Source organism: Palaemon carinicauda, chromosome 33 (genome assembly GCF_036898095.1).
Source record: "Palaemon carinicauda isolate YSFRI2023 chromosome 33, ASM3689809v2, whole genome shotgun sequence".
Classification (NCBI taxonomy): Eukaryota; Metazoa; Arthropoda; class Malacostraca; order Decapoda; family Palaemonidae; genus Palaemon; species Palaemon carinicauda.
Window position 1 is genome coordinate 11,489,468 of NC_090757.1, and position 14,248 is coordinate 11,503,715.

The 14,248-nt window shown below is 35.7% G+C and overlaps 1 protein-coding gene across 2 annotated transcripts in view; it reads left to right on the forward strand.

The window, feature by feature from the left end:
* The first annotated feature begins 4,551 nt into the window (after nucleotides 1–4,551).
* Nucleotides 4,552–14,248, forward strand: part of LOC137626070 (tomoregulin-1-like) — a 65,669-nt gene continuing 55,972 nt past the window's right edge. The window contains exon 1 of one of the 2 annotated variants that reach the window (XM_068357151.1): nucleotides 4,552–4,679. The gene's annotated coding sequence lies outside the window, so the exon portion shown is untranslated. The remainder of the gene's footprint in view (nucleotides 4,680–14,248) is intronic. The other variant, XM_068357152.1, reaches the window with a different exon arrangement.

The following is a 14,248-nucleotide window of genomic DNA, read 5'->3' on the forward strand; positions in this document are numbered from 1 at the left end:
AAGCGTAAAATGAAACTAAAAGAAAATACATTTTCATAGATTGTATCTATCTGGGTATATTCTCCGCGTCTTCATAATGAAGCTAGTCTCTTTTAGAGAATAAAACAAACGTTAATCTGTACAAACCATCTCTCTTTGTGAAGAGGAAACTCACATACGTACCTGGTTACAGTTCAATCACAAAAATTAAACTAGGAAAGTAATCTGAGAGTGCAGACCTCCACCAAGGCAGCTTATTTCTCGAAACCAACTCGCCTTTCCCAAAATCCATTTAGACAGTAAGCGTATTTGGAGTCTGTATGATAACTATTTACGAACTTGGGGTTAAGGTTAGTGTTAATTCGGTTGACCTTTTGATCGACTTTGACCTTGACTTTTGACCTAGGACTTTCAAAACTGAATCACTTACACGTCTCAATATAACAATTAATCCCTGAAAGTCTCAATAACCTATGAGTAAAATTGTGGCCAGGAAGTTGTTCACAAACAAACAAACAGTCAGATGGATAAACAGACAAGCATGGGTGAAAGCATAACGTCCTCCCAACTTCGTTGTCGGTGGTAACAAAAAGGGGAACTCGCCACTGATACGAACTGACTGAAGAATTTAAGGAGCGTCTACGCATCAGGGACCGGATCTAAGTGGATCCTGGGTAGAGCTAAGAGCAGCGGAGGCGGGGGTGGGGGGGTGTTGTGTTGGGGTTACTAGTGAGGAAGTATTCTTGCAATCTGCTATGACCTATCGTAACCCAGCCTGACCTTTGTACAGTAACGCATATGTAGGCTTTCGCTTAACGTCTCACCCAGAATTCATAAGGGAAGTTGCGATTGGATCAGGATTCTGGAAGCACTGATCAGTATTCACGAACAGCTCCTCTCCATTTTAAGAATTGAAATTTGGAAGTAGTTTTGGAATGATATGCAACCCTGATGAAATTTCAGGCTTTCAAAAAGCCATTTCACCCGCGCTACTGTGGTGTCACAGCCTCTGTACCAAGGTCTCCCACTGTCTTGGGTTAGAGTTCTCTTGCTTGAGGATACACGCGGGCACACTATTCTCTATTATTTTTCTTCCTCTTGTTGTGTTTAAGTTTTCATAGTTTGTAGAGGAATATATATTTTTTGATGTTGCTACTGTTCTTAAAATATATTATTTTTCCTTGTTTTCTTTCCTCTCTGGGCTATTTTCCCTATTTGGACTATTGGGCTTAAACACCCTACTTTTTTAACTAGGGTTGTAGCTTGGCAAGTAATACTGCATGAAAAAAAAAGAAAAATGATTAGCCCTAGATCAATGCTTACAGAAAGAGTGCTTTTGACATCAAGATTCTGAAATTCCACCCGTCGCTGAGAGGAGATCCAGAATCGCATTAGTTGTTATGCAACGCGACATTTGTAGGCGACAATTTTTATAAATGATTAATATTCATATACGATATTGCAACTTTCCCCGTAACTAGCGCAGGAAGTGATATCAAGAAATGCTTGCTGATTATTAAATAAAAAAAAATAAAAGCAAAAATATTGGTAATTAAAGCTAAATATGAATAATCTAAATTCAGTTGATGATTTTAGTATACGACATTGCATATGATTTCATAATACACATACGCATCTGTACATTTATAAATACAGCAACAATAAATGCTGGTTTCTAGTCCTCTGCAGGACAAAGGCCCCAGACTTGTCAAATTACATCTGGGGTTTGCCCAGGCCCCAGTTTTTATCACCACGCTGGCCAGTGCGGATTGGTGACGGTAGGAGATTTTCGTGTGATCGCTCACAGCACACCAACCTAGAATGGGTGGCCCTGACTAGTACAGCTTTGCTGATCATGGCGATATACAATCCCTTTCACCACGTTAAGGTATCTCCATTCAGAAAGGGACACACACACACACAAACACACACACACACAAATAATTATGTATGTATGTGTGTGTGTACACATAGTACACATATGTATACAATTGTCCCTTCTCGGTATGTATTACAATTCAGCCTCTTTCACGGACTAGGAATTCCGCAGATGGTGGGATGATAATTTCGTCTTTTTTTCTGTGCTAATGTACTTGCAAATAAACCCTGTAGTATTGTAAATGTACTTTAAACATATGATATACCAGAGTTATGAAGAGTACTGTGGTGTAATAATAATAAAGTGCATTATAATTTCATCCTGGTAATATTAATGGGAACTCTTCTTCTTCTTCTCCTCTCTCTCTCTCTCTCCATGCATTTTATAGTACAACACTATACTGTTCTGATGCAAGTAGGCTATACTGTATAGTGTTGTATTAATAACTTGTTACTGTTCGCTATGATTTTGATTATAATAAAACTGAAACAGAATACTGAAAAGAACAAACATAAAAACATTCCTAATGCCAACACCTGCAAACTATCCAGCGGTAATTACTTATTGTTACGTCTCTCTCTCTCTCTCTCTCTCTCTCTCTCTCTCTCTCTCTCTTCAAGATAAAGCTAAAAATTATGGAATTCAACTATTCTTAGTTAACTACTAAATACTCGAATAACTATTTTATAGGCTACATTTTTGTGATCGGCTTTAGAAATAGCGGTTAAGATTTATATAAAGTTTCTGGTATACATATATATATATATATATATATATGTGTGTGTGTGTGTGTGTGTGTGTTTTCGTACATATGTATATCATATACAATAGATATGCAAAATTTATCAGTGTTATGGCTAAGGCTTCTTTTTTTCACCGACCTCTATTTTATAAATATGCTTAACAAGAATATCAATAATGATTTATTTTCATCAAATGAATTATGCCATTGTTATATTTGGCAAATATACAAATACATAAATGTTCAGATAAGTTTTTGGGGTGGACAAATAAACTGAGTATTACTGACGCATAAATTTTATACACGTTTAAGCTTTTTACACCCTTATCTTCTTCAAAATCGAAAGCACTACGCTTCACCTCATCAAGAAGAGAGAGAGAGAGAGAGAGAGAGAGAGAGAGAGAGAGAGAGAGAGAATTCTCAAAACAGCAAAGTTTGCCACGTAAGGGGTTTGGCGAATATGTGAAGTTTTCGCGAGCACGACTTAAACGCCCAGGAATTCTAACGGGGATTGGGTAGTTCATCCTTTTACGAGGCTCCCCCTGAAGTTATCATTTTGTATACTAGGTATTAGCATAAACCTCTCTCTCTCTCTCTCTCTCTCTCTCTCTCTCTCTCTCTCTAAGTAATAGTAGATTAGTTGGTAGGTCTAATATGGTGGTTCTAGCGAAGACGTTATTTAACACCAAGAGAATCCTTATTTTTGTACTGTACACTGTTTCATATCAAATGTCTTATTAAAAGCATGATGTGGCTATTTACTATGCAGTGATAAGCTGATACATTTATCCAATAAATGAGAAAATAATTTCAATTGAGTATGTTCAAAGGCCACTCAAATTTATGGCTTGTAGTCATATGAAATAAGAAATTCGTAGATTGGTATAGAGCTTGACTGCGTCCTAGTTATTTTAGGAAACAACAATATATTGACCAATTTTCCACATGGAAAATTCTAAAGCTTAAGGTAATGTAAATTTAAAAATTACTGTCTATATGTAGACCTGACACCACGAGAGAGCTAGTCTCATTGTATGCAAGTGTCTATTATCTTTTCTATACTAGTTCCATGCCTGTTCGTTTCATGAATCACGATGTTACGTTTTTACAGACAAGCACGTCTTCTATTTCATTGTCAGAATTGACAACGTTACAAGCATGCTGTATACAACTCTCCAATTTGAAACCGATATCGGTTTCCTATATTTGATCGCGAAAAAATCCTGCTTATTCGATCCTGAATATAATAAGAAATGGATTTCTCCTTTTTCGCATATCCAAAAGAGTAAATCAGATAAATGTTTGACCTCTTAAATACTGAATGTTCTTGAAATAGGCCTACTTGTACAATTATCGCGTTATGGGAAAAGAAAATGTGAAGACCGAAGGACGAGAAGAAAAGTTTTAGCTGGATTAAAATTTTCAATTTCGAATTTTTTTGTAGATGTGGATAGACTATAATGGGCCATATGACTAAGCAATGGGACCCGGGTGACCTATGCAACGCCTACAGTGCATCGTATGACATACACTGATGACATGGACCAAATACATGTCTTGATTTCTAACATATCCAAAAGATAGAACATCCATAGTAGCAGATATTCGGTAGTTTTAAGTTAGCTATAGTAGGAAGTGGTTTCCGGGTTGTATGTGTCAGAGAATTGACGAGTTAAGCGGTAGGTCATGGATGTATAATCTATAGATGCCATAAATTTCATTCATTGGGTAAAGTCACGCTTTTGTTACATGTGGGTCAGATCATCAGATGTTCCACAATTCATCCATCTTCATTATGTTATACGTCAATGTCTAACCTCTCAACTCCAAATAATTTATTCATTTTCATTTATTGCCAGGTGTTTTCACAAAAGACGGTAGATGAATGGAATACACAATTGACGTAAGTCACCGCTATCAGCTGTGCTGGGTAGAGCCATTATCAACTGAACAACTGAGAGACAACATCAATTCTGTGAGGAAAGTGAGCGAAGACGAGTGGAACCGAAAGAGCAGCGGCAAGGCATAAGGTTGATCGCTCGCTACCACTAGTCCACTACGTTTAGTTGCAATCTAGAGGTGAGTTCGGAATATCTTGCGGAAACGGAGTGCTCTCTCTCTCCTCTGTCTGTCCCGTCAGGTAATACGTATGTTCATGTTCTCTGAAATTTGGTGTTAATTTGTTTACTTACGTTCATGTTCTCTGAAATTTGGGGTTAACTTGTTTACTTACGTTCATGTTCTCTGAAATTTAGTGTTAATTTGTTTAATTAACACTATACTGTTTACATCGTCGTAATATTTAATGCCCCCAATGTTCACCAGTTGTAATCAGTCACTAAATTCTTCTTTTCAAAGAATTGCTATCATTGTTTACCCAAACATTGTCTATTAACACTGATGGTCTATTAACACTGATGGTCTATTTAAACATCGTTGTGATATTTAATGTTCTCTAATCTATATTAGCATTTATTGATATCACTGTTTACAAAGTCCATTTTTAAGCATCTCAATAATATTTAGTGTCTCTAATCTTCGCCAGTTTTGATTAATATCGCATTGTTTACCTAACACTGTCTTTTAACGAGTGTCTGGTGACTAGTCAGTGTTTATTGATTTATCATAATAAGTCACCTTCAGTATGATCTTTGGTACGACTGCATTTGTGGATTCTCAGCCCAGCCAATTGTTCAACCGGTATATCGGAGATCAGGTCACAGTCGATTCTTCATTCAGAACTTGTTTTGTATCATTGGTTTGTCAAACTTATCTTTAGTTTAAACCGGTCATGGTGCAAGCGTTGAAATATGATTTGCTGTCGTCTGATTTTCTTTTTCTTTTTTTGTAAAATGAAGAACACGTTCATCTAGGCACACAGACACACGTACAAACATAAATATCCAACAACAATTTTATTGCCGTCAGATTTCTTTTTATTCTTTAGAATGGGCTTGCCAGCCTTCTTCGGTATTTGTGTCACCCACCTTAGTTGAACAAGCTACAGGGACATGATTCACTAGGGGTGAATTAAATTTAACGATATATAGTTAAAGAATCAAGGTTAATATTGGAATTATATATGTATATACATAATATATATATATATATATATATACTGTGTATATATATATATATATATGTGTGTATATATATATATATATATATGTATATACATATACATTATATATGTATACATTTATATATATATACTATATATATATATATATATACACACACACATATATATATATATATATATACATATATATATGTCTAAAGTCTAAATAAGAATAAAGCCATTCTCTTTAAGAGATGTAGTCTTCACATTCTTGCCTTTATTCATTCCCATTTCACATCAATTCTCCACTTTCGTGAAGATGTAACTCAACAATGCTTTCATTCATCCCTACCTCAACGTACTTAGCCAAGTGTATTTGAGTCTTTTTCACTACATAACTAAATTCCTTCCCTTATCCTGTCATTATCCGCTGTTTACTCCCATATATTTATGCAGAACAATTGCCTCTATCCTTCAATCATTAATTCTGACGTCAATTTCGCACTGTTCTTGGTTTCCAGACCAGAGGGTATTACTGTCAATGCACCGCACCTGTGGACGACCTTATACAAGACGACCTTATACATATGTCATATCTGTTTTTGACGTTAGTAGATTATATAGGACATATCTGTTTTGATGCTGTTACTGTTTTCAGAATGATGTATTGTTGATTTTATTCTCATCATTTATTTATTTCCTTATTTCTTTTCCTCACTGGGCTATTTTTCCCTATTGGAGCCCTTGGAGCTGATCATTTGACGTAAAATCAAAGCTTGAAGTCTGTTTCTCTAATTTTTTTCAACTAACAATAGGAGGAAATTAATAGTTATATTCGTTTATTGACACCAAGAGTTACAAGTTATGTTTATTTATTTCCTAATTTCCTTTCCCATCTGGGCTATTTTTTCCTGTTGGAGCCCTTGGGCTTATAGCAACTTGCTTTTCCAACTAGGGTTGTAGCTTGGCTAATAATAATAATAATAATAATAATAATAATAATAATAATAATAATAATAATAATAATAATAATAATAATAAAACGAACAAACCTCCTGCAGTCAGCTGCATCATCTTTTTAGCTTTTTACTTTATCTCTATTTAGGCTTTCTTTCTTACATCTTGATGGACAGATTTTTCCAAACTTTTATTTCAAAGTATAATTTTTTGTTTATATGACACCTCTGAGCTAAATGGCCTGCCCCCCCCCCCCCCCCTCCAGCAGCGCTGAAATGAATTTGCTGGTCTTATCCCATTTTCTACTAGGCCTACAACCTACCACAACCGTTTGTTCAGTAACCAAATGCTGATCTATAACACCATTATTGTTATGATCTGCCTATTCCTTGTTGTTATCGTCGTTCGGCCAATATTACATATACTGTAATGAAGGTTTAACATTGCTCTTCCAAGCATTTGGAATGAACTACATTTGTCTGAAGTTCTTGGGTATTGTGGGGGCATGATTGTTTTTCATCATAGTGGCAGTTACCAAGTTGGTTTTGCTGTGGACTCACGGCAATACTTTTTCAAATGTTGCCTTAGGTTGTATTCCATAGGTGATGATTATTTTAAGGGCATTAATTTCTTGTCTGTAGGCTGTTCCTTAGCACAAATTGTGATAGAGAATTATATCTTTGTTTTTCTTATTTAGTCATGGGCCTGTGAGCAAAGTTCATACATTTTCTTCCTTATTACCTCTACAATATTGCCAGGATATCCATTGGGCGTTTTCTACGCATTCCAATTGTTTATACCGTAACCTAGCTAGCTCTCCAACTACTGCAGTGGGAGAAGGCATTCTTAATAAATACACTTGTGACCGACCTTGTTCAAGTCTGGGACGCTCTCCCCGTGCGTTGAGGCATTCGTGGGTTAAAGCGGGTTTACATGGTCGAACGGTTCGTCGAACGCAGTTCAGTGTTTGAAGTGATGTTCGAACGTGTGAACGGAGTATTTGGTTGCCGAACACGTATGTCGAACGGTTCGAAAAAGTCTGTTCTTGTCTGACTTTTATGGGCGGGGCTTCATTGTCCACTAACCTTATGTATTTGTGGCTGACTCCGCCTCTTCGAACCGTTGACAAGCGAGTTCGACGAACCGTTCGACCGTGTAAACCCCGCTTAACTCCTCTCATATCCCAGAAAGTCCCCAAAGCTCAAACCTTTCTTCTTGACTCCAGCAGATCCTGGTAATCTAAGATCGAACACGGTTCCGGTAACCATTAAAAATGTAAAAAAAAAAAAATAAAAAAATGTATATTATTTTTTCTTTTTTTTTTTTTTGCAAATATCGAATGGTTCACCCACACGTGAAAAAAACGCTAAAAACATACGCACTTATAAGCATGCATGAATATCGCCTGCAAAAAAAAAAAAAAAAAAAAAAAAAAAAAGATTGTACTATGTAAGCTAATATGTCCAATAGTCCCGCGTACCCGTATGCTATCGAAAGTATGAAGAAGATACTGTATTGCTATAGGACTACAGGTGCTCACCTGGTCTTTTTTCCTCTCACCTCTAATTATCACTTGTATCCAGGTATCCCTGGATCTCAAAGGTCCGTTAGGTGTACTGTGCACGCATAAACTCGTACACGGTACACTTACACGCTCATCTTCCCCCGACGTCTATGTCCTTTCAAGGGCAAATGTCCAGACTTTTCTCCGGCAGAGAATCTCTCTCTCTCTCTCTCTCTCTCTCTCTCTCTCTCTCTCTCTGATCGTATTATGACAAGAGAATCTCATGTACCAAGTTGGCCGTTAAAGTTAGTTATGTCAGGGTATTGGTCGATTGCTGTGGGTTATGGTTGGGAAAAGAAGATGAAGAAGGAGAGAGAGAGAGAGAGAGAGAGAGAGAGAGAGAGAGAGAGAGAGATTCCATGGTAAACTTTTGCTCTCTGTCGAGCATATGCTACAACGACGCTGATCATTTGACGTAAAATCAAAGCTTGAAGTCTTTTTCTCTAATTATCTCAACTAATAATAGGAGGAAATTTATAGTTATATTCGTTTATTGATACCAAGAGTTACAAGTTATGTGTTTATTTATTTCCTAATTTCCTTTCCCAACTGGGCTATTTTTTCCTGTTGGAGCCCTTGGGCTTATAGCATCTTGTTTTTCCAACTAGGGTTGTAGTTTGGCTAGTAATAATAATAATAATAATAATAATAATAATAATAATAATAATAATAATAATAATAATAATAACAATAATAATAATAATAATATCGTTTTGTCGGCGAAAAATCTTTTTCATCTCCCACAGACTTCCGCATGGTCTAATCTTCGCAGGTAATCTTCGAATGTGATTGCGAAGGGAAAATTTTATCAGAAAGTTCGTACATTTACTTGCTTTATTTTAAGGGCTGCTTTTATGGTCCTGTACAGCAGGGTAACCCTACTCTCTACGCGATCTCCGCAGTCGTTTTAACACGTTTGTTCGAAAGCATTCAACATTTCACATCTTGTATTGCTCGCTTACTGTTAAAACATCATTATCGAAGCACTCACTGAATAAGAAAGTCTTCAGGTTCTTCTCGAAAGCCTCGGGGCCGCATATATTGATCAGGTTTTTTTTTTCTTTTTTACCAGAGAATTATAATTTTTATTATTATTATTATTTTTTTTTTTTTTTTTGTAGTGTTCAAAAGTTTGGAGGCGTTTAGTTAAGCTTTGCGTTCAACCTGGATCTAACAGTTAAGATATGAACATTACATAAACGAAGAACTTATTTACAATAGACGCGCGCATACAAAATGCAAAACAATAGCCGACAGTTACCGGTGCCATTAAGGAGAACACACTAGTAATGTAATCCAGCTGATAATATAGAACATTCTTAGACACGACACAAAACATAACACATCCAACTCACCACTTTTTTTTTTTTTTTTTTTTTTTTTTTAAGAGGAGGATAATTTACGGTTCTTCAATTGCACAAATATTTGCTTATTGAGAAAATCTTTTAAGATTTTCGGTGATCAATCTGAAGAAGTATTTTCATTCTTTCATTCTACATTGTTTCGAGTATTGTTCTCATATTTGGTCTCCAGCTGCTGATTCTCATCTTAGTTTGTTGGATAGGAATTTACGGTCTATTCGATTTCTTATTCCTGACCTAGATATTAATCTTTGGCACAGTCGTTCAATTAGTTCATTATGCATGTTGCTTAGGTCTTTTTTTTATATAATTCTGTCCATCCTTTACATTCAGATCTTCTCGGACAGTTCCATCCTGTTCGTAATACTAGGCAGGCAGTTAATTCTAATCGTCAGGCATTATTATTATTATTATTATTATTATTATTATTATTATTATTATTATTATTATTATTATTATTATTATTATCCAAACTACAACCCTAGTTGGAAAAGCAAGATACTATAAGCCCAGGGGCTCCAACAGGGAAAAATAGCCCAGTGATGAAAGGAAATAGATAAATGAAGAGAACAAATTAACAATAAATCATTCTAAAAAAAGTAATAACGTCAAAACAGACATGTCACATATAAACTATTCTCCATCATGAGGTTCAATAATACACAGTATTCTAGAAGTTTTATTCCAGCTGTTACCAAGTTTTGGAATGTTCTTCCTAATCGGGTAGTTGAATCAGTAGAACTTCAAAAGTTCGAACTTGCAGCAAATGTTTATATGTTGAACAGAATGACACAAGTCTTTTTATAGTTTATTTTTGATATTTATGTTTTAATGTTGTTAATGTTTTAACATATCTTATTTTAATTGTTCATTATCCATATATCTTTATTTATTTCCTTATTTCCTTTCCTCACTCGGCTATTTTTACCTGTTGTAGCCCTTGGGCTTATAGTATCACGATTTTCCAATTAGGGTTGTAGCTTAGCTAATAATAATAATAATAATAATAATAATAATAATAATAATAATAATAATAATAATGATAATAATAATAATTATAATAATGTGTTACATCGGTGCATAACGTTATTCGAAACACTTGTGGAGGTACCTATAACAATTTCCTAGATTCTCCCCGATACAAAGGGTATTAAACAACCTACGAGTTTCAGAAACAGCTGTTTGCTCTCTCTCTCTCTCTCTCTCTCTCTCTCTCTCTCTCTCTCTCTCAGAAACTGTTTGTACTCACAGAAAAAAAATTGTTTTGTAGTTTCTCTCTCTCTCTCTTTCCATCTCAGAAACAAATGTTTGAAGTCTCTCTCTCTCTCTCTCTCTCTCTCTCTCTCTCTCAGGGCTCAATTGGTTTCGCTCTAGACCTATAATCAACTTAGGTTCCATCTCTGAACCAGTAGTCGACATGTATTGGATGAAAGTCAAGCCTAAAATTACGGTTAGAAGCGGTAGTTATCACATTTATGAGAAAGAAAGACGATAGAAAATAAAAATTGATCTATCTCCCTTGAAAACTTTAAAATCAATGTTATTCTGATCTATCTGTTTATCCTGATCGCTATATGAATGGACTGTTGAAAATGTTATTATATTATCACGAAACCGTCAAGTTGATATAAGGATTTAAAATTATATAAACTTCGATTTTTTTTAGTTAGTATAAATCATGTTATCGATGTAAATCATATAAGAAAATTACCTGTATAGAACAACATCCAGGTCTTACAGTGGCAACTATATTGTAGCTCTCAGTGAGAAAGATAGAATTTCCCGTTACCTTTTCAAATGTAAAATTCCATGCATTAGCCTGTCCTTTGGAAATAAATAGCACACGACCATGACAGCGTTTGAATTTTAAAGCTGTTTTTATATGATCACGTTTATTGGATCCGCGCCTAAGCCCCCTCTCCACCCACGCTAGAACCAAGGAGGGCTAGGTAATGGCTGCTGATGACTCAGCAGATAGACCTATAAGCTACCCCAAACCGCCCATCCTTAGCCCACAAGGATGGTGAGGTTGTAGCGACCGAAGGAATTAACGAGTCTGAGCGGGACTCGAACCCCAGTATGGCGTTCACCAGTCAGGGACGTTACCATGTTGGCCACCACAACTAAATGAATGGGGGAAGGAGTAATCCTTTAAATATAGTTTAAAAATAAAATCCCAGATTTTCCAGGTATTTGGAAAGAGCTTTTTCGGGTTAAAGACACCGTTGTTCACGTGTGACTACAGCATCAACGCGGCTAGTTGTCCAAAACCGTTAGGACGCTTCAAGCGAAAAGAATTGGTTGGACTTTTGATGCAACATCTAGTATCATTTAATATCGACGAATATGGCAAATGAAGGAGCTGGTTTAGATTTTAGAATATATGTTTGAACTAAATTTCAGATTTTTGAAGTCCCGATTTCTGTTATACATGCCAGGTCTAGGCAGAGTCATTACAGATACTGACTCTGGCCTCTGGGTCTAGGTATCCGCCTATCCGTTAAGGTTAGATTGGAAAATGAACAACAACAACAATAATAAGAATAGCGAAGTGGGGAATATGGGGAAAGGAAGAGTACCCCTGGATACAATCCAATTTATAGCTCAAAGGCAGGTACTCGGGATGGGAAAGATTTAGGAAATAGGGAGTAAGAGAAGTACAGGAGAAGAATAAAAGAGAGGGACAGACCCTCTTGCGATATTAGGAAATTGATATTATACTACTAATGAAAAATGAACATTTGAAACTTATTTTGTGTTAGTATACTTAGAAGTCAAAGAATAGAATATGGAAACTTAAACATTGGTCAAGATTTTTTATTTTTATTTTTACTTAACAAAATGATATATTATAGTATGAATATATGCTGAGGTGCTGAAGCTTACTTGCCGAGCAAGTTCAAGCTTATGTCTCGGAGACAAGTTCATTTGGGAGTGTCATTACTAGGTCCATTTTCTTTCAAGAGAAATTGCCCTAATATCATACACGCGTGCAATGTGTTTCAGAAACGCATTTTGTTCACCATACCAGTCTAAACCAGCAAATTTTCTTTGTTCGTCAATCCATCGTTTTCTCTTCCTTCCCCTGCTTTTGCAATCTGTTATTCTTAATGTCCATCTATTATCTGTTATTTTTATTATATTTCCTGCTCATATCCATTTCTTTTTTATATATATTGTTAGAATATCCTCTACTTTTGTTTGCTCTCTTATCTATGTTGCTCTTTTTCCATCTCTTAGTTTTATTCCCATTATTATTCTTTCCATAGATCTTTGAGTTGTAACTAGCTTATGTTCTAAGGCTTTATTAAAGCTCCAAGTTTCTGATGCATAGATTAATATTGGTAGGATCATTTGATTAAATACTTTTCTCTTTATAGAAAGTGGCATTTTACTTTGCATAATCTCATTTAGTTTACAAGAAACCCTCCATCTCATGCTTATCCTTATAATTTCGTCTCTTGACCTGGGCAAACTCATATTGTCAGTGCTAAATACGCATATTTATTAACAATCTCTAAGAGGTTCGTCCATAACCCTTATTTGTTGTTTCTGCATTCTCATTTAGCATTGTTTTAGTTTTACTCATATTCATTTTCAGTCCCACACTTTTGCTTTTTCTATTCATATCTTGTAATTTCTCCCATGACTCGCTTAATAAAACTTTCATCTGAAAATCTTAAGTTGTTAAGGTATTGCCTATTAATGTTATAATGTATATGAATATATACACATTTTATATATATATATATATATATATATATATATATATATATATATATAGTATATATATATGAAAATATCTTCCTCATGTTATCCCCTTCCTTGAAAATGCTACTATTGTTTGCTTGAAAATAAACGTGAAATCTACCTCACCAATACAACCAACGATGTAGTGAAACCAGATAATCCATAGTGATAAATCTCTCGGTGAATCTCACAGTCCTACACCATCTCAACTAAGTTTGCATGCTAGTAATATCCAGTAAGTACTAGACTTCCATACTCTCTTATCGTTATTCAGCCTTCTTGCCTGTATTCGTGCAAGGCTTTGATAATCACCTTTAGATCCTGATTGTGAACTTGACGATTCAATTTCACCTGTGACCTACGGCCTCTTTCGCGTGACCCGCACCTTCATTGCAGGTGGTTCTAATGCCTCTCTGCCTGCCAGAGCCATTTTTCGAGACCGGTGTGACGGTCTGAACCATTCTATAGACCTTGGTCTGAACGATCCACCGGTCTCAGAATTCTCCTTGACATTGTATAATGGTTCTTTTCCGCCATTAGCTCGCTTCGCTCGCATGAAAATAAAACATCCAGCTCGTATGTACTGGCAAGCGGTAATGTTGAGCTGCGCACGCTAACATTACAGGAAAATAAAACGTCAACCTCGTACACACTGGCAAACGGTAATGTTCGCGCATGCGCAGATTATCAAGGAGAATTCTGAGACTGGGGGATCGTTCAGACCTTCACACAGGCAAGCTAATCTATTTCTCTCCTTATCAGTAATGTTCGTCTTCCATCGGTCTAAAGTTGACTATGCTATTGAGGTCCACATTCTGTTTTGCATAAGGTTAGGAATATAATCAGGTGTAATATTTGGATGTTGAGAGTATATTCTAGTCCTCACCTGTGAATAAAAATTATGTACAAAGTTAAATGTTGCCATTTATTGCAATGCAGTTTATAAATAAACCTT